Source organism: Toxotes jaculatrix, chromosome 11 (genome assembly GCF_017976425.1).
Source record: "Toxotes jaculatrix isolate fToxJac2 chromosome 11, fToxJac2.pri, whole genome shotgun sequence".
NCBI classification, from domain to species: domain Eukaryota; kingdom Metazoa; phylum Chordata; class Actinopteri; family Toxotidae; genus Toxotes; species Toxotes jaculatrix.
In genome coordinates this window covers 9,338,788-9,360,866 of record NC_054404.1, presented here as the reverse complement: position 1 = coordinate 9,360,866, position 22,079 = coordinate 9,338,788, and the positions used below count along the sequence as shown (strand labels likewise).

At 39.1% G+C, this 22,079-nt stretch overlaps 1 protein-coding gene across 3 annotated transcripts in view; it reads right to left on the bottom strand.

The window, feature by feature from the left end:
* Window positions 1-17,724, bottom strand: part of LOC121189818 (receptor-type tyrosine-protein phosphatase epsilon-like) — a 35,548-nt gene extending 17,824 nt beyond the window's left edge. For 2 of the 3 annotated variants that reach the window (XM_041050282.1, XM_041050284.1), the window contains exon 1: window positions 5,683-5,916. The gene's annotated coding sequence lies outside the window, so the exon portion shown is untranslated. Of the gene's footprint in view, window positions 1-5,682; window positions 5,917-17,607 lie in introns of those variants that run through there. The other variant, XM_041050283.1, reaches the window with a different exon arrangement.
* Window positions 17,725-22,079: the final 4,355 nt, after the last annotated feature.

The window sequence follows — 22,079 nt, the reverse complement described above, 5'->3', positions numbered from 1 at the left end:
CCCCTTTAACCTGAGAACTGTAAGCCTGGTCAAAAGATCCTTCATAAATTAGTCTTTAAAATATGCACCATGGTTTACTGTTGGACTTTCATAAAGTTGGGAAACTTCTGAGACAAGTTACATTGCTAGAAATGAAAGCCAGGTTTTAAGCCCACAGTCCACAGGCTAGACAAGATTTCGGTATCATTATAGTAGGGGTGGTCGGTCCAATTTCCTGATTCGATTTGATTACGATTATTGAGGTCTTGATTCGATTACCTATTGATTATTGAGTTTCCATTTGACAACAGTAACCCAAAATACACCATAAACGTATTGCACCATTAAAAAAAACAGTCAGCTGCCGAATTACTCAACTACACTTTTTTTTTTAAACTCATTTTAGATGTAGTCTTTCACTGGGGCTAATTTTGCTGTCACCTCGTGAAGAGTACGTTGATTCGGTGGAATGACAGGTTTCAGGCGGTTGTCTTTAGCCCACACATTCTCCTCTGGATGGCAGCGCATGTGAACTCTCATCCTCTCAAAAATCGATCTTTGGAAATTAAATAATTGATTCATAATCGTCCATAATATAATCGCGATTAATCAATAAGAGATATTTTTAACCATCCCTACATTATAGGCAACAAGATCAGTTATTACGTTTGAAACAGCACATCATTTAGGCTCATTTAGGTTTGATTTGAAGACCTTTATTCGTGTGTTTTTATACTGTGTTACTGTGACTAATTTTTAAGGGTACATTCTTGGCTTGTGGTGAAGTCCAGCTGTGAATACGTCTGACGGTAACAGCAGCTGAGCTTTTCAAAGCCTCAAAGACATACGTGTCTCTACAGTTTTCATCTACAATATGATGTTTGTTTTAGCACTGCAACAACTAAGAAGATCCCAAGCACAAAATTTTAAAATCTGAATAATCATTAGACTGCAAAGATTTAAAAAATGTATGACTCGCCCACACTTTCACACTATGCGGGGTGATTTTGGTCCTTCAGTAACAAGGATCTCACATCTCTGTTTTACAGCCTGAAGTAATTTGGTGGCAAAACTGAAAAAAAAAAAAAAAAAAAAAATTAGTAAAGTGTACCTTCAGGGTAATTTGTTACTAATATGGTCTCTAACATGATCTCTGATTCACGAAGAATAGTTAAGTTACCCTCCAGTTCATTTTATTCTATATGTGGATTGTGGATCTAGTGTATATATAATTATCATACATGAAGGTCAAGCTAAAAACATATACTGAGAAAAAACTGTCACTGGACTGCTCATGTGACCTGGCGCGCAAACATAAATCTTGTTACTGGATCTGTCAATCAAAAATGAATCACAGAGTAACCAGGCAGAAATGGTTAGTGCTGTTCTCTGGATCGTGTTTTAGCTCCCAGGTGGAACCCTCTGCTATCTTATGCACTGTAGCTCCTATTTAAAAGAGCAAAGTTGTTACACAGTGGGTTTAAGAAAAGTTTAGTTACTAAGCAGTGGTACAAAGGTATTAATAATAGATAAAATAGGTAATGTGCTATACTGAAGTAATAATACACTTTGAAGAACTCGGCTAGGCTTTTTGCAGAGATAATATATTATTATTAATGTTAAAAAGTCTGAGCTAAATGATAAAGGGTATGAAAAATGCATAAAATATGCTCAGTTATTTATACTGGATTTCACTTGCCTAAAAGTCCTGTGGGAGACTTTTATGAAACCATCTTCATCTTTTCACACAGAGTATTGTTCTCCTTTCAGCCCTGCACATTCCCTCCAAAGAAGAAGGAGACATGCTCACGGCATACGATTACTGCAGGCACAAGCACTTCCTTTCTGTGCTGCTCTGCCCATTGACTAAAAGGGGAAACATGCAGATCATTAAAGTTTTATGGGAGTGCAGTCATCACCCAGCACTCGGTGGTTCAATCATTAATTCATACCAAAACAGGCAACACTGAGTACTGTAGCTAAGCACTACGAATGAAGTTATTTCTTTTGATTACACAGTAAAGAATTAAATTAAATATGCTATTAATACTATTAATAGTATATTTCTTTGGGATGTGCATGGTCAAAATATTTGAAATCTATGCACAAATCTGATAGGTGCTATTCAACCGCACATATTCAATGAGTTCAATGATTCTAAAGTTAGCTATTCATGCTCTTCACATGCTGCCTTCCTGACACACAGATCCAATATTGATGGCTTCTACCCCAGAGGCTCATGTGGTTTCCTGAGATGATGAATCCACGGTTTCATATATAATGGGGGTAAACTAGGTCTTCAGAGAGCACAGATGCATGCAGTAACCATTCATGAAGCTTGATGGGGAGAGCAAGCTGAGACTATATTTTGTCAGTCAGGCTTGAAAATTAAATTTCATACTTGCACACAAGTTCAGACTACGGTGAAACAGTTGTGTCTTTTGCAAAATATACTATACTACAGACATTTCTACTTTAGCGCTCATGTAAAGATCATCCAGTTTGAGACTGAACTTTAACTGGTCTATTGGGCATGTCGAGGCCTGAGCCTCAAACATTAATGATTTGAAATGAGTGGCTACTGCCAAGGGAAATTGCTGGGAAGTATTATTTTTATACCTTCATATCAGAGGATGAGCAGAGTAATCTCCAGCCTCAAGTTTGAGGACACTGAAAATGACACTTCTGGGGCACAGAATAGGTGAAACCGGGGACAAGAGATAATAAGCGTTGCAATTACAGCTTCACCACTCGTTCTACTGGAGCTCAACCAAGGGTAACAAGTTTGCTCCTTTCACTAGAGTCCAGTATAAGCGCTTTAAAGTGTGAGAACTATGACACACAAACAGAACTAATGCAACTCAGTCATAACAACACATTGTTGTGTGAAATATAACATCCTAAACAACTGTATGGCTTCAGCCTAACCCAACAAACTGCTGCAGCTGCTTTCTGTGACTGCTTCACCGTGAGTGTCTCCTGGAACAGCCTTTTGTGTTTAAGTGCACTAGCTCTCATTAAAATGAACACTCCCTTTCTTCCTTCACAAACAGACAGTGACAACACGGGCACTTCCTCTTCTCACGGCACGTTACACTACAATTCATGGTTTACTTATGAAACACTGATCTAGCACAGCAAGCAGCTAAGTTGCAGCTAAGATAGATGCTATGCATTATTGAAATATGATAATCAATAGCAAGACTAGGGTCAGAGGTTAAATGCAAGCACGAAACTTTTGGGTTTTGATAGTGCAGTGGGCGGTTTTTTATTAAAATATGACAATGTAGTGCCTGAAGATTTTTACAGAGCAGAGCCTTCCTGGCCTACAGCCAGCTGCATATAAAAGGAACACAGTAATTTTCAACCAACACACTTTATCATAATCATGACTGCAGAGACACTCAGAGTTCAGTCCAAGCCAAAACAAACTGCAGTGTCTCATGATGTTAAGAGATCTAGTTGTTTCACCAAACAACTCACACCAGTCAGTGCATGCACACAAACAGTCCATAGCTTTGACTCTAATCCTTATCTGCCAGGTCATACCACTTATTTCAATGAGAATCAGTAGAAAGGTTGACAGTCAAAGAGGGCAACAGTGATGAAAGTCAGACAGATCATTAAAATATGAAGGGTAGTTACCCAGGCATCCAATGAAAAATGTATATGGCTAAATTAACCTCTGATTAGCCCACACGACTAAATGTACTGGCCATGGTTAAAGAGTAGAATCAAGACAATAAAACATTTAAATATAAATCAGATTGGAAAAAAGACTTGCCTTCCCACAAATGCACAAATCTCTGCATGAAGTAAAAAAAACACTGCAGAATAGCTTAATCTGTGCAAAAATCTATAAAACAAATCTATAAACCTCCTACAGATAAATAAAAAAATAAACACTTTTTTTAAAATACAAGACAGATGGAAAAATAGATTCCAGTGCCCTCCAATGTCAACATAGAAATTAAGATATTGCAGTTGAGAGGACATTATTAGACTCACACAGACCTGGATCTTTGTTATTCCACCTCCACACACTCATCTTCCCCTTAGCTGTCTCTCCGTTCTTCTTTCAGCGCAGGTGTTCAACAACAATTTCATACCTGAAGTATTGAATTAGGTTTTATAACCGTCATCTGATAGAGCATCCATGGCAACTTCTGACTTATCCCTCAAGCAAATGGATATAGTTTTGAACAAACAATATCAGAGTATATATTTATATATACACACACATTAATTATCAAAGACTTCATGTTGACTCAGCAGTGACTCATGTCTTTCTATGCAGGCTGTTGTCATATCAGTGTCCTCCATTCATCCATCAAAGTTTATATAAACTGCCTGTGTCTATCAGCTGTTCCTGTATTACACTTATGCAGTGGCAAATACTCACAGCGATGCTAAAGTGGTTGAAAACGGGCCAGTGTGCATGCATTTAAAATAATCAGCATCATTCTCACCTTAGGATATTGAAAACTCATCATCAGGAAATTAATCTTTGTATTAGCTTGTGTCTAACTATAGCTCATGTATTCCCAAGGTGAAAAAGATGTGGGCTATGTAGCCCAATAGTCAGACCAAAGATGAGCAATCCGAGGTAATTCTAAAATTAACATCAGTTTTTATTAGGTCATTTAATCAGGCAGAGAACTGAAGGTTACGTTATTGTGAATGAGGTTATGATGAATGAGGAACATTTATAATTCATGTATGAACACATGACATTTTCATCACTTTCCCTCACTGCAACAATTATGACAGAGTATCATCGCATTGTCACATAATTATCATACTCAGATCAGTCTCTGCACTAACCAATTACAGCTATGAAAATGAAATTCCTTTACATCTTCCTGTCTTTCCGTTTTTTGCTTCACTTGTTTCAGATTGATGGGTCAGTATTTGCCATTAGCGCTGAAATGAAAATGCTGCAAATAGGGTAAACTAGGAAAATGTGGAAAGGAAGTGTGGTTCTGAAGGTGTGAAACATGCTCTTGCATACAAATACAAATAAACTTTAACTGACATATCACATTTTAATCTCAGGTTATGCCCGAAAACCTGGATGATGCATTAGCTTCAGAGCAGCATCCAGCATGATGCTTGAGGATGCAGCCTACAGGCCTGTCTACTACATGTATACTACGTGCACTCGCCCCCTTGCGTTTTCCGTCTACACCCGTAAGGATGCTGCATATCCAGAGCACCCTTTCCCCATGAAATCTGATCGGCATGCAAAACCACAATTTCTCAGATGACTCTACAATTAATGTAAAAACAATTATTGGTGAAAGAGAAAAATAATCCCATGGAGCGTCCTGGTGGTCACAGGGCGTGTGGATTTGCTCCACTAACCCATATTTACAGTAGTCTGTGTTGTCTATGTTCAGAAGCGGCAGCGAGGACGGAATACAAATACCACGTCCAAATCCCTGTGGCCTGCATTCCCTCTCCTCTCTGGAGATTTATTGTAGCATAAGTATTTTTTGCTTTTAGCGAAATGAAGTGTGGTGTAATTATGGGGAAAGATGCATGGAGCGTAAATTATCGAAGCTACACTGAGTGCCGGGGAGCGTTTTCAAAAATGAGCCTCAGTAAATGTCCGACACTTAACAGTCGGGTTTTCACGCATAAATACGCAGATGGCAAAGTGGCCCGGTTGGTTTTCAGTGCTGTTTTTTTTATGCATCTTACCGCGGTACTCTGACGGTGACCTCGCCTCATACGATATGCAGCGGCTGGTGATGTCGGCTTGTGCCTTTCCCGAACGGGCCGACGCCTGCGTCTTGTCTTATGTCCTTTGGAGAATTACACAAAACGCATGAAGTTGTCGAATCATCTGACCGGATCCGAAGAACGCGCTTAGGTTCCTCTGACGGTCATGTCTCCAGCAGATCTCTCTGAGGATGCGCTTCCCCGCCTGCCTGCCTGCCTGAGCTGAGCCGTGTTATGGCAGCCAGAGCGGAGACTAGAGACCCTCCCCCGGGCGCAAAGCAGTGTATCAGGTGGACACTCAGCATCCTTCACATTCCTGCATCACTGGAGGCATAAAGGGCAGGCCTGCGCATAAAAAGGCTCAAACTGTTCTTGTTTTTTTCCCCTATGGTAGTTTTTATGGTTGACATTTTAGCATGTGACATTTGTTCAATACATAAAGAAAAGCTTTAAGATATAACATTCCTGTAGTGTTCCTCTGGGGTTTACATTACGAATTCACATTGACCTTATCAAACTTTATGAGGTTTTTTTTCATGTCATATGATGTCACCGTACAAAGTAGAATATCCGTTGGCATATATTTGACAAACAGACTTGTTTCATTATTTTAGTATTTTCCCTATTGGCGTTACTCGGCTAAGAGCTCCTTAACAACTAGATCCTTTTGTTTTGATTTATAAAAAAATTGATACACGATGCAGTTCATAGAGCTTAAGGTCACTACATCTCAAAATACATTCGGACAACCTTTATAGTTGAAAGCACTGGCCAAAGGTTTTAATACGTTTAACCATACATCTGAGTAGAGCCATCTGCTGGCAATGATGAACCTGTCATGCTGCCTTCAAGTGCTTCCAAAAAAAATTGTATCAGAAAACGGTGAAATACTGTTATGATCTGTATATTAGTACAAAGGAAATGAAATGTTGACGATTCAGAAAAGGAAAAGAAAAAAAAATCAATAAGGCCCAAGTGTAACTTTGGCATGGCATATAAACATTTTTGCTCTAAGTTCTGATTTAGTTTTTAGTAATTTAATTATATGAGGGAATATTATATAAATAATCCCTAATGTGCATACAGTACATGTATTCATTCTGTTGCTGCTGCTGCTCAGATAATATGTAGAATCACATTTTGTTACCATTACATACTTGTGTACAGCAAGTGGCATTTAGATGTCTGACTCATAAGTCAGAAATATGAGTTCCCATCATTACGTAACATCTCAGTAAACAGAGTTCCACTCATTTGAAGGAATATTAAACTCATGTTAATATAATAATTTAAAAAGTGATTTGTGGTTAAATGAATAAATATTATTGGTGCTTCAGACCAATACACATGCTTGATAGAAGTCATGGGTACTTTTATTCTTCTTTTTTTTTTAAGGATTTTAGGGATTTTCTGACAATACGTGAAATTCACCTGACCTCGCTGTTAGCTGAATTTGCCCACACAATGAATCAATCACATGCTTGTACAGTCAAAGATGGTCAGATGTTTGCATTAAAACTTAAAGTGCGTTTCAGCTGTACTGTACTGTAACTCCATAACATGTTTGGCAAGTGGAAAAAGTCTGCCCCTTCAAAAATTGCAAACATTGAACATAAATTCTGTTTAGCAGAATTTGTTGTCCAATTAGTGCATAACTTCCTCATTGGTTGTTAATTAACAGTTAACACTCAGACACATGTATTGGCATGTTTTCAGTCTGAAAGCACAGAATCCAGTCATCTGTAAAGTACCTTTGAAATTATTTAAAGTGAACATTACTTGGACCATGTTTCTGCATAAATATTCATTTTAAAGTAGCTTGTTTGGGTCTGCTGCATATGCACAATTTGCGTTTGTGCTCAATTTTCTTTGCAGCATGTGTTCCACTGAACTTGCAGCACCAGTAGCACACACCACATTTCAGCTGGGGGCAGTGTTGCTCTATAAATAGTTCATAAACCCTGTCTTATGCTGAACACTGCTTAGTGATTCATAAAGTTTCATGTGTGCATGTGCAACAATGACCCAATCACTTACCTAATTTACCTCGTCGTATAATTTAATTATGTTAGTTTCACTTCACATTGAAGTCAAAAGAGATCCAACCATCATTCTCTGTTCTAATTAACCAAATTGCATTGTGAGTGAATCATGTGGATTGCTTGCTCAGCTGAAGTTAATTGCCATAGAAGAAACACTTAAGACTGCTAAAAAAAAAAAAAAAAAAAATTATCTCTTAAATACAGCATCTTCACAGCATCTTTGTCCTTATCAGAGTAGCAACAATCATTGTATTGTCATTGTTTGTGGTCTAAATCATCATCAGTGCGTTGTGCAACATACAAACACCAATTCCAAATTGACAAATTGGTTTATCAGTGCTGTACCTGGTTGCTTTGGTCCTCAGCGGCTCAAACCATTTTTTTTCCACCCAGAAATATTAAAACTTGCTGGATTCACAGTGAAAAAGCACAGAGGCTTTTAGGGAAGCGCATCACTTGGATGGACAACAAGGCACTATGTTGTAGGTACATTCACTTCCTCAAAGCTCAGGAGACCTTTAGGAAGGAAAATGTTTTCCACCTGCATGTCAAATAGACTTCTGTCCTGGAAAACATACCAATCTGACCTTCATCACTTCATTTTATCACATCTGACAGAGGGAAAACTTCAAGTGCGTATTAGAATGTAATAAAGCTGATTTTTTTCACATTGCACATTGTTTGATCCCTTCTGCAACCAATGACAAACGCAAACTGCACATCTTAAGCTGTGCCCTTGTACTCGAAGCATCCACAGCTTGGCACTAGCGGGTATATTGTTCTGAAATAGGCCATGATGACAAGTTGTTCACTAGTGACCGCTGGCAGTGATATAAATTTTTCTTTCTGTCCTGGCTGTTGGCTCTAATGTCAGACCAAGAGAAAAGGCGGTGCTGCTGTGTGCTTTATGACAAAATGCTTTATCCCCCATTAACCTTCACAGTGTGGGTATCAGGAGGGGATTTCAGGTGGAATAAAGCACCAGTGTCAATAGGAAGGTGTGTGACCGAGCTCAAAGGAGGAGACGGGCTAGCATGAGGTGCCCTCTGTCCTTCACTTCTCTTCTTTCCTTTGGGGTCATTCCTTAGCAGGGCTCTGACAGCAACCACTGATAAGAAAATGATTAAGGATCATGGACTCAACCACAATCCAATTCACATCCCTGGTTGCTGTGCAGACTACAAAACAGCTGTGTCAGAAGCTTTTCTTCTAATCAGGAAGTTCAACAGCTTTTTGATTACACTTCATATAAGCCTTGTATGTGTAAGTCTGCCTGACTTACAGCCTGAAATCCATTTACAGTACATTGTAATCCTATAGGTGCCATATGTTAGAAATTCCAGACATGGATGAGTGTGAATAGTGACTCAGGATCAAAGGACCCAATGAGAGAATTCAGGCTTAACTCTTCACTGTATCTGAAATGGATCAGTCTGAGTTGACATACGGTTAAACACCAGGGTGGTGGTGGTGCAGTGGAAACATGTATATATGCACACTTACACATACTGTATGGCTGATTTAGTCCTCAGCAATCAGCCATGAAATTCCCTCCGTGATGCATCTGGGCACCCATGAAAATGGAAATGGCAGTCGATGGGGACCAATCTGCCTCCTCATCAGTGCTCTTCATTAAAGTCAAGCACTGTCCATTAGCCCTTGTAATCCTCCTCACCCAATGCCATGCACGACCTTGAGGTATAACAGTGCACAGTGTTTCAACAGCTCCTGAGTTCTAGCAAAGGTATAGTAAATGTCAGAGGCACTTTTGGCTGCTTGATTTTATGTGTGAAGAAGTTGTTTTGAAACAGGGTTTAAAGAGTTCTCTAAACTCTGCAATTCCTCACAGAGTCGTCAGTTACATTACAGCCAATCATAACCAGTAATTTAACTTACCCTCAGGATGCTGTCATCGCACAGTGTGACTTTTTGCGCTGTCTACCACAGAATGTGATCATTCCTTGCTCACCATAGTAGCTGCTTAATTGAGCTGGATGCGCGTCAATGATTTCACTTAGAGGGGATCATCAAGATTCAGACAAGCACCTGGTCTTTTATGTGCCCGTAGAAGGCTGGCAGGAAAAACGATTACCGGCCTCATTTGTTCTCTATAGACAGTTGTGACCTTTCCAATTGGTACATCCTCTTACGAATATGACAGCTTTTCTTTCCCGAAACCAGGAGTGATCTTGAATTTAATATGCACATAAATTGCATTTTTGCCTGTTGGAGAGCTTGGAGCGAGAACATACTGTACAATCAGCATAGCGGGGCTTTTTGACATTCGATGTGTCTGTTGTCAGTAAGTTTGTGTTGGTCCCATTGTGCTTGTCTTCAAGCTCCATTCTCACAGTTCTCTGAAAAAAAAGGTTCCTTCTAGCAAATGATTTCTATAGATGCCTGCGCATATACTGAAACATGACTTAATTTAATGTCCAGTGTAGTGAATGCATAACAATAAAAGTCATGTAGTATTAATTGTAGGTTGTGTTTTTTTTTTAAATTCATGAATACAGATGCATTAGGAGAATGAATAAACTCTGGCCATAGCTATAGTCAATATATAATGGACAGCAATTATATAACGGACAGCTGACATATAAGCCTTTATGTGGCATTAATATGTTATGTGCCATTGCAACTGCATGCAGAAAGACAAAAGCCTTCCCTGAGAGCCTCTAGAGTCTTAAAACTTTGAAACCCAGTGAAAACTATTGCCTTGGAAGATATGATAATTGTAGATTTAAATATCAACATCAAGACCTGATTACAATTAAATACAGAGAGTGAGAAACACACAACATAAAAAAAATATGCACATGGGAGATATAGAGCAAAACACTGCTTTTACATTCCATACCAATAAAATCCCCAGTCTCTGTTTGTTCAGTGTGGTTAGATTGTATCATAAAATGTGTTTTTGCTGAGAGGTTGGAGATAGAAGCACAAGGAGTGATTGCCAAAATCATTGTTTACTTGAATGGATTACGTTTCAGTGGAACTGTTAGGATGTGCAATCACCGGGAAATATCAGTGCAGAATGAACTGGCAGGACCATCAAAACACAAAGCTCAAATATCAAGTGGATGTTTGATTTGGAACTAGTATTCTCCTCAACAGGAGCCACAGGATTTACAGCAAAAGTTGTTTTTGTGCTTGATAAGTGCTACATTACAAAGCCCTTCCAAAATCCACTTCTGTCATGTTTATCGAATAAGTGACAGTGTAACTGCTTTAATCCATGTATTTTCTAGTGTGTGTTGTCTCACAATTCCAGTAAATTACACCTTATTTTCATTTGTTCAAATGTAAAGTCTTGATTTGCACCTGAATTGCACTTCTCAGGCATTTTCAGTATTGAAAAAAATTGGGAAACTGAAAATTCAACTGTGAAAAAAATTCAAATATTATTAGCAGCTTTAATTAAAACTGTTACTGCAATTTTTGAAACCTTAATATTTGTCTTAATGTAGTGAAATCGAGGAAAACTATGAATGGCAGTGCTACAGAAAATCTGGTGTGATGTTGACCTTCGGAGCGCATCTGACAACTCGAATTACAAGCATGACGTAAAAGCAAAGACTTGACGAAATGCTTTGTCATTTTTGCATGACACAAAAGGGAAGAATTCAATTTGAGTAGGTTATAGAGAGGGATTCATCTTCTGACTGCAAAGAGACAGAGGGAGAAAAGGCAGAGAGGAATACATTCCAGGCACTTCTCTCTGTCTCTCTCTCACTGTGGGAGTGCTAATGCTTTTTGTTGTTGCCTGTTTGTTGTGCAGTGCGGGTCGATCAGTGTCTGCTGCCTCACTGTCTGTGGAGGCCATCTCTTGTGATGAGATCGTATAGAATGTGTCTCAAATGCCCACACAGACTAACAAACACAAATACAGGAATGCCCACACATACACATACTGTACTGTGCAAACAGAGAAAAATTATTTCATGGACATGCACAAGGACACCCTCAAAAACATGCACACACGCAGTGTTTGCACACCTCTTGCTCGTGCTTCCCCCACCTCTCATGCTTTTGCGCCACTGCCTCTGCTTCAAGGTTTAAGCCAAAAAGGCCAATTTTTATCCAGGGGTTCCTCTGTCCATCATTACTTTCATATCTTCAACAGGACTGGAGCCCAGTCTAAACCTGGGCTTCAGTAACGATGACCACAGGCACAACAACCATCTGTAATATGTCCGCTCCTCCCTTCAGGGAGCTGGAGAAAGATCTGCTGTCACTCTAGCAGGGGAAACATCTGTTCCCATTAAATTACTGTGGCCCTGCCATGCAAGTTATCTCTACTGCACTCCATTTTACCGCCTGAGTCCTGCGCCTGTCGACAAGGGGATAAAACAAGATTAGTTAAATGACTGGGAACTGGGGAAGTAGTGAGGGAGGGACAGAGGGGTAGAGGAAAGAAAGAGAAGGAGACGTCTCTTCTCTTGTCGTCTGCTCGCTTACCAATTAGGAACTGGGGACAGTCCTCAAGTGAAGGGAAAGAGGGATATAATCACCTCATCCATCAGCTAACTTGTCACCGCATGGCTTAAACCCATTACACAAGTAAGTGTGAACAGCCTGTGAGAAGAAGCTTGTCCATGGTGAAGATCTCGCTCAGCTACTGAGATTTTCCAATGACGGTGTGATGTTCTGACATTTACTTTACAAACATTGCTCTATTGCTCAGGGTCAGAACTTTGTGTTTTGCTTTCAAACTTGAATCTGCTTTGAGTAGCACCCAGACTGCAGTTGCTGGTGTATTACGGTAGGACTGATGCAGAATGAATGCATCATGCGGTAGAAAAGATAAAAAAAAACAAACAAACTTGCTTGTAACTGAACATATGGCACATAACCACAAACTGCAACATCTGGTATTATTTGCTTGTAGATGAAAGAGTCGTGACTGTTTCACATCCAGTTTTGTTTCTTTTCCCTAGCAGGACACATGAATAAACAAAGTGCAGTGTCATTTGGAGAGTTTGTTCAGTCAGCATGAATCAAAAATAGCAGAGAAAGGTTTGTGTGTGTGCGTTCATGTGTGGCTAAGTGCTCTGTCTTGATTCCAACCTTTGTATCACATTTCACTGTAGTTTTGACTTTCTTCTCTGACGAGTAGAAAAAAGCACAACAAGCGTGACAGTTATGCATCTCTGACAAATGCTGCTTGAGGTGAAGCAAAGCAGAATTCTTTTTGGATATGCAGCTTTTGTTATGTAAACCTTTATCCTGTCTCTTCACACAATGAAATGCATTTATTTGGTAATCAACATATATAGATGGGAGCTAAATTAAAGACTGCTGTAGGCTACCAATGTGACACACCATCTCAAAACCCTTAACAAACATTTCATACTTTTACTGTCACAAAAGATCTCTACGGTTTTCGCCACAGGAAAGGTACCACCTTCTTAACACCATGGCGTATGACCACATGTGCAGACGTTTGCTACTGAAATACATTGAAAACCACAAGCCACAGCATCAACTATCACTGAGGTTTATTTACATTTTAAAAGACTTTTGAAAGACACATGAGATTTCTTCCTCACGTGGCTGGAAAACGGAGCACCCCCCCCCCCCCCCACCCCAATGTTGTGCTGGAATACTGACACAGGTGTTTCACCGCCCTGCATTATACAAAATGGCGTTATTTAAATTAAAATGAAAGACAGTGACAGATGATGCTTTGACTTCAAGCTTCAGCTGCAAATCACTGCATGCACTGTCATTCCATTATAGCTTGGAGTTGAAGCGAGAGTTGTGTTTGGCAAGAGGATGGAGTGACGAATACAGGGCAAGCCAGGTAAGAAGAAAAAGAGAAAAAGAGGTATCTGGAGGGTAAAAACAGCAGGGGAGAAGAGAAGTAATGAAGAATATTGGCTGAGAGATAACTCTGCTGAGTGTCATGACAAAGTGAGGCGGCAAAGACAAAGCTAAAAATAGAGATCTCAAATGGAGGGACATAAACAGAATGAAAGCAATCAAGTGACTTGCCCCCCCCCCCCCCACCCCAAAAAAAATAAAATACACACACACATACAAACATAAACACAAACATCAGATGGCATATGTGACCTTGACAAAGGGGAGAGAAACAGAGTACGCTGCAAGTCAGAGCTTTGGAGTAAACCGATAAAAGGCAATAGAGACGACAAATGACTGAAATTTTCTGGGTTGTTACCAGTGTTTGGGATGTTTGTGTATGAGCACTGTGAATAATCCTGGGATCTTTGATGGGCGACTAGCTACAGCTACCTACAGACAAGTGTGCTTGTCAAGCTGCCCTTGACTCAGCTTCCAACATTCTGAGATCAGTGATGATATTGCATGCATTATTACACAGATGCGTGTGGAAACTGCAACTGAAACAATCTTTTCCTCCTAAGAATTAAGAGGTAGCAGCAATAGCAAAGAAACAAGTAAATCAATTGTGATTTATGATCTCTGATCGGAATAAATTGTCTTACTAATCACCTTCGTGACAGTAAACATTTGCTGTGTTTGCTGTCAGAGGAATAATCCTGACACTTCACAGGATGGAGTGCAAAAAGGTGAAGATGTCTAGGCGGGAGGTCTAAGTTTTGACTATCTTCTGTTGATCATCTGCTCACTTGTGCATGCACAAAATTATCATTCTTTGATGATCCCCCTGAATAACATCATTTAGGTGAAATCTTTCCTGTACAGGTGAGCTAGAATTCACTGTTTCATAATAATTAATATACCATTTAATTATTCAGCAGAGCTCAGCGGGTGCCATAAAGCCACAAGTGAAAAGCAGCAGGGGCTATCATCTTTCACCCGGATAGTTTAATTCGTAGCACTAAGTCTGATTAAAGCTCCTTAGCTCATTGCTATGCTTTTCAATACAATGACTGGGAGCTGTGATAAACAACTTTTTAATTGCAAATGCCTGAAGTGTGACCAGTGTCAGAAGTTTGCATTTTACATCAGCGTGCTGTTTCCACTGTAGCGTGGCTTACCTCGCTTAACAGATGGTGAAATGCATACCCAGGCTATTCAAAACACTAAATGCTGCTTTATTAATTTACATAGAATATTCTCTTTGATTTATTTTTTATTTCTTTCACATTACACCCCTTTCTTCCATATCATTTTATTTGACTATTTTATTTACTCCATGGAGAACTTCAGGCAAATACTACATGGTTAAGAAATGTCCTATGTGGGCACCCTTTGTTGAATTTGAACATAAGAATTAATCATCACTGAATATTCATTATCAAATCATTATTACCATCTTCAACATGTAATACATCACAACACCATCTTTCCTCTGATAAGGACATAATTGTCTTTTGGGGTCTGGAGACACCAGTGGGCTTCAAGAGATTCTCCTCTTCTCTCACAAAGTAAAGATTAGCCCTTGGTGTTGGACATGGATAATCAATGTGTAATTATTCTTTGAATGTGAAAGAACAAAATGAATATGCAAAGACATAGACAGGGGCTCAATCTTTCTATCGAGTTTTAATCACTCTGATGAAATACTGTTTTGCCCCCATTTCCATGTGTGAATAAATCAATGACATAAAAAGAGATAAGAGAATCTCTCTCTCTTTTCTCACCCTGTCTTTCCCCCTCTCTCTTATAAATCTGCTGGCCCATGACTCCCTCCATCATTCAGATTCGCTTTACAGTAAACTTTTACAAGCAAGATATCTTGGCTTGCAATGAGACAAATTTAGATTTTACAGATCTGAAGTCTATCTAGCAGAGCTTCTCTCCCTGCTGTGATGAACAACATTTTTCAATATTTTTTTTTCCACCTTGAATAATGCATCGTCACTGTATCATAAACACTGACTACGTAGTGTGAAGCAGTCCTATCGTGCCACTTCATAAAAAATACAAAAAAGTGAAAATGAAACGTTGGGTATCTTCATAACAAAGTAGCACCCGGCTTTCAGCTTTCATCAATATTTATTCAGAAACAAAACACTGCATCACCGTTGTGTAATACAGGCACATTATGGAATTGCCTTCACAGCAAACTAACAAATACCTTCAGCGGCTTTATATCCTATGGCGCGGTATAAGACATTTATCTTGCACAAATGCACATGTAAGCACATTTTAAAGCATGTGCGCGCACAATATCATATAAGCACTCATGCACAGCCTCTGCCACGGTCACTGTTTCGCTCTCGTAACACAGGGACGCCACTGAGGAGCACAAAGGGAGAGCATTATAACCTCTGCTGTGGCTAGTCTTTGTAAACTGTTCCCTTTAAATTATTCATTACTAACATATTTGTCAGCTAGATCCTGGTGTGCTGTAAAGGGTTTTAAATATTGAATAGATTTCACATCTAATAACAGTGGAGTACGTGCTAAACTCCATAAAGTAACTATGAGGCAATGCATGACTCATATACGGGATGTGTCAGCAAAACTCTAACAGCAGAAGAGAATCCCGCTACACATGTCAGCATCAGTCCCAGTCAGCCACTGTGCTGTATGAAAAATGGTAAACAGCATGAGAGCATCCCACTGAATCTGCCTCCCACTCATATTCTCTCTGCTTGGTTTTCTGACACTCTACTGGTGGGAAACAGGGGGGCGGGGGTCAGAGGCACACTGCACTGGTACTCAAGAGACCCCAGAGTTCAGGACGAGCTCTATCTGTAGTTCTGGAGGAGATTTTGACCTTTACTGATTTACTTTGCACACAAACATCTCTATCATCATAAATGTTGTTGGTCATCTACTCTGTGATAAATCTTTGGATCCAGCTCCAAAATACCTCATATAAACAAAAGGTCTCTTTTACAAGACAAACCACTGACACAAACAAACAGTCACACACATACATCTACATTTGCATGTCCTGGCATTCACAAGCAAAGCCCCACCACACAAACATGCACATTATCACTGGAGAAACAGAAATTCAGCAAAGTCATTTGATATTTGTACGGGGCAGAGTTAAGATGAATCAATTAAACTAACTAGTTTGGGGTTACATTTAAATTAAAATTTTCCTCAAAGGGATATTTTTCTCAGAACTTTAGTAACGTTTGCATTTTATTCAGGGCTAAAGATAACACTGTTTCACTTATAAGCCCCAGTGAAAATATTCAAGGTTGTAGAGCGGTCATTAAGTAACAATCAGTGTCTCTCGGTCTGATGTAATCCCCCAAATGAAAACTTTAGTTCTTTTAGTTTCAGCCTTTTATGCTTTTTGTTCGGGTTCTCTTGAACTCACTTTTGTTGTTTGCTAAATGTGATGTTTGACTTTCACCCAATTACAATTATAGGATTGGGACCTTTCATCATGTTACCCCGTATGACAACAGCTGATAAAATGTTTACATCATTTCTGCTAACAATACAATGCTGCCCTAAATGATGACAAATATTGAATCAACCATGAAACACAAAAGTGAAATATTTGTTTTCTCCTTTCCTGGACCAAATGAGTAAATGCAATATATCAAATCAAAATCAAATCAAATATATCCATATATGTTGTTTTTGGATTTCCCTGGCTGCTGAGGTCAACATTTTCCGCCTGAAACGCATTACATGACAGATTGGTGGTGGAACGCAACAGCAATCAAATAACCTCCAAATAACCAGCCAACTCAATACAGCACCATGTAAAATCTTGTCTGGCATAATGTTTAACAAAACATAAGAGATCATCATCAGCAATGCGAAATACAACAGACACTCAAACATGAATAAACTGATATTAGAAAGAAGACAAAATAATTCCATTCCACAGTCTCATGGGAACCTAGACTATTTGTACTTCTCTGTATACACTGCTATATGTAAGTATTTGTTATCACCACATAGCCAATGTTAGCATTAGGAGCTGTTTACTTACCAGTCTCAAAGAAACACTGGAAGTTCTGCAGCAAGCTACATTCCTCTAGCCCAGGGGTCGGCAACCTTAAATACTCAAAGCGCCATTTGGACCGTCTCCCACAGAAAACACCCGGAGCCACAAAACCCTTTTGACATCTAAAATGAGGATAACATTGTATCGTTAACTTGTATGCTATGTATAAAAAACTACAGTGTGTTGCAACGCAAAAAAAAAAAAACGCTTGGATAATGCTTACTTTCAAATAAAATACTCAATGTCTATTTGAGTCCTCCTTGTATTTATGAAATAAAAATCCAAACTTAAATTATCCACCTGCAGCGAACCAAAAACGCCGTCTGCTTCCGTGTTCCGCCATCACTTTATCGCGTGCACCGGAGCGTGCAGTCAGCTGTCAACCTGAAAATGTTGCCGCCGGGTGTCGCACATCGGCGGTTGTGACGCATATTTTGAGCGACCAAAAATTAAAAACGTATTATTTTAATGTTACAAGATCGGAATAATCTTCAAATTTAGAATTACATTTTAAAAACGAACGAGCTAAAATAAAAATACATGTAAATTAAATACTTATAATTTATTTTCCAAAGTCACAGGGAGCCACAGCAGAGGGATGGAAGAGCCACATGCGGCTCTGGAGCCGCGGGTTGACGACCCCTGCTCTAGCCCCTCATGCTGGCCTGAGAGCAGACTGAATGCTGCAGTGACTCACCTTTTGAGGTACACAATGGTATTACAGGTAAGGATGAGCCAGGTCTAACTGGTTAGCATGCTAGCTTTAGTAGATACCTCTGCAACATAATATATAGACCTGCTATTTCTTCACAGTCTGTTGATATTTTTATTTTAGTTACTCTTTGAATGTGCTACATATAGCACCTACGAGGAAAGGTTATGGGGTTTTTTTTCCTGTAGATATAACACTTCCTCTGTCCCCCATCTTCTCTTTTGTCTTTTTCATTTTAAATTTTGAAAAATGAAGTGTTTACATTAAAAGCACCTGTTTGCATGCAATTTGAAACCCTGACAAATTTGATTAATGTTATGGAGGTGTTGCAATTATCCTCTTTTTAGTTGCCGAATTGTCATTAAAGATTGTGTGCCTAATTTAAAAGCTGAGTAAGAGACATGCCACGATGAAAAATTCAATACTGGTCATGCAAAGAACAATGTAATTGGATCAGGCAGATGTGTTGCAAAAATGATTAATTCATGAAATTACAGCATATAATGAGATACAAAGAAACACCATCTCATGCTGATAAATGCCTGTAAAAGTCTAATTACACAAACATAACAATCAGGCTCAGAACATTAACTGTGTCTGTGTGTCTGTCATCTCAAACTATTTGCTATCACTGAAATGAATATTTAATCTTTGGAGATGTGACTTGAAAAATATTAAATTGGGATCCCAAAAATGAAGTCAGTTGTAAAATCATTTTGCAATTTGTAAAAAATAATTTGGTTTCCCAGTTATGTTCTGCTGGAAAGAGTCATACTGCATCTACCTGGATTATGTTCACAGGGACCACTTTGGAGAGCAATGATGGGCATATTAAAAGCAGGAAATTTCTTTTTAAGATGGCATTTGCCTTAATTGGAAAGCTGATAGCTTAGAGGCATACAAGAAACAAGAGGAGAGTGAGCGCCCCCCCAACCATAATCAAACCAGATATGTTGGGATTACATGCTTCATTTGTCTTGTGTTTTAAGTCAAAGTTGAGCAGATATTATAGTGAATAACAAAATCTTGTTGTCAGAGGACATTTTGCTGAGCTGTGTCAACATTTTGCGACTTTCCAGATGCACTGATTGAAGTTTCTTCAGTATAAAAAACGTGTGCTTCCAGACATATTGGCTGTAAATTAGTTGTAACATAATTTCCTGTCATACCTTTTAATGGTGCTTACGGGGCTAGGCGATTAACTGAGAATGAATGAACAAATCAATGTTTTTCACTGGCTATAAAATATCAAATTGGAGATTCCATCAAGTTTTTGGTTATTAATAAACTTGAACTCAAAATCATCACTCAGAAATGTGTTCTTGATAACAGGCTGTCTATCCCAGTGAGACATAACCTGAGCAGATCAAATTAACAGGCAATACACTGAGGATTTCTCAAGCGTTGCTCACCCACCATGTGTGGAGCGGCCACAGGGGACAAAGTGAACAGCAATAAAGGAAGATGAGTGAGGGATTTGGATAAGTCACCCAGGACCACCCCATTATATGAGCAATTCCTTTTTAAACCCTCATCAGCATAGCAGGGATTTCCACTGCAGCTTTACCACAGCTCAGACAAGCCTACAGTCTCCCAGGAGAAAAAAAAAAATCTCTTTTTTACTGCTGCATGATGCAGCTGTCACTTATAAGCTCATGAAAATAAAGGCCTCTTCATTTATGAGATTTAACAAATTCCTGAGGCAACACCTAACATTAAAGTGAAATCTACAAAAACTTCCTGTGGGAGAGGAGGTACACAGTCCTTTTAATGTGCCATTTGTGCAGTTAGAGGTAATTTGCAGGCAGCTTTTTGTCTGCAAAAGAAATTCAATAGGTCATCTTCGAACAGTGTCAAATAGCTTTCTGTGACAGTGTATCTAAACTAGGAAGCACATCCGAGAGGGCAAGTGCCAAGTGTTTGTGTCAGACAGTGTCAAGTGAACAAGCTTTGAGGTCAGAAGGTCACAAAGTTGAAAGCCATGGACATGGGAGCTCTCAGACAAAACAACATAATGCTGCTTGAGTGCTCTGATGAGGGAGAAGAAGATTCTTTTTCAGATTCACTGAAATCTGCAGAGATTCGACCGTACATCCCTTTCTCTGTTCTCCTTGTAAGCCAATACATTTTTCAAAACATGTGGCCATTGATGTGAAAGTGGTTCCCTGACCCTCACTTTACCCCTGTTCCCCTTCAGCTACAATATGTGCTTTATTGATCACAAGACTGTTACTTGGATTGCCAGTTGTAGTTAGATGTCATTGCTTTGGTCAACCACAGCAGCCTCACAAACAACTTTGCAGCTTTGAAATAAGCACATTAGTCGTGACAAGACTGTAAGCTGTAAGCTTCAAATATTTTAACTTTTTTTTGTTTTTTTTTTAACTCTATTTTGTGTTTTGCTTAATACAGTATTGTCCACTTGTGTGTGGGTTTTGCATTACAATAACTCACCATTCTACCTAAATATTTTAGGTGCTCGCTTTGGAGTGAGGAGAACTGATGTCCAGACAACTTGTACTTGAGGTGAACTTACAACATCTTACACAAAAGAGAAAGGCAATGAAATATTGATTGGACTCCTTTGAGCGGAAATGAATGTGGTCGGTCAGGTGCAGTCAGAGGAACAAAACCCACAGATAAATGTTGCATGTTTCCTTTAATCAAGTCAAAAATAATTAAATAAAGCTGACCATCAACGGAGGGATGTCGTCAGGTTTAATTTTCTACAAATAACCTATGAACAGGTCCACTGCCAAGTCTGCAAAGTAGAAGTGCTTCTCTATTGTCGAGTTGCAAAAAAAGTCCATGACAAGCATATTGACGCTAGCCAATGACACATCCTAGCAAATTGGATTTGTGTTGTCGTGTTTTGTTCTATACCCACACCAAATAGCCACTGTCAGTATGCATGAAGGTTTGACATCCACAGAGATGGAGGTTTGACAATGACACTGAAACAACTGACCTTTTACCTAGCCCCACCCCCTTTAGTTACAAGTGCTGCACATATGCAGTTTACAGTGATAAGAGCCACCATTTGAAAATTATGGTCATTTGTGTCATTGTGCGGTTAAGTTTAAATAGTGCGTGTCACATCTACGTATTTTAGCTTTTCATGTGTCATTTAATGCCACCTTGGTTAGAGTCAGGGGTTAGTCAGCAAAGAAATGATATGGTGTGAAATAACGTGTAAGGGCTATTAATTTAAGTAGTTTAAGTTTAAGTTCAACTTTTAACTCGCGCACATGCTTGCACCTGCATGGTTAAGTTGAGGCTAAGTTATACAACCACTGTTCCACTGGATATTAGGTGGAAGTCAGCCAAACATCTGAGTAAGTGGTGTTAGATGTTACCATGGATGTAGTAGGTGGCATTTAGCCAAATAGGTGAATGAATACAAGTAGTTTGTGTTTTGAATGATTTCATTACTTCTGCCGAGTTGCAGTTCAGACAGAGGTCAAGCTCATCTAACAGGCCAGGCTATGAAAACCTAGCTGAGCAAGCTTTCATTTCCAGCAGGCATTATATGATGCAGCACAAGCTGTCCAGGTTTAACAGGCTGGCTTTGTAATGTTTCTCTGCAAAAGCATCACAAACAACCAGTCAGAAAAGTGAATGATGAATGAATGTTTTTTTGTCTTTTCATTTTCACTTATTAACAATCAAAAATTATATATTGTGAATCAATCAATGCACCTTAAAGTTCAACATGACAACTTTGACCTCTCCATTTGTTTTGGGG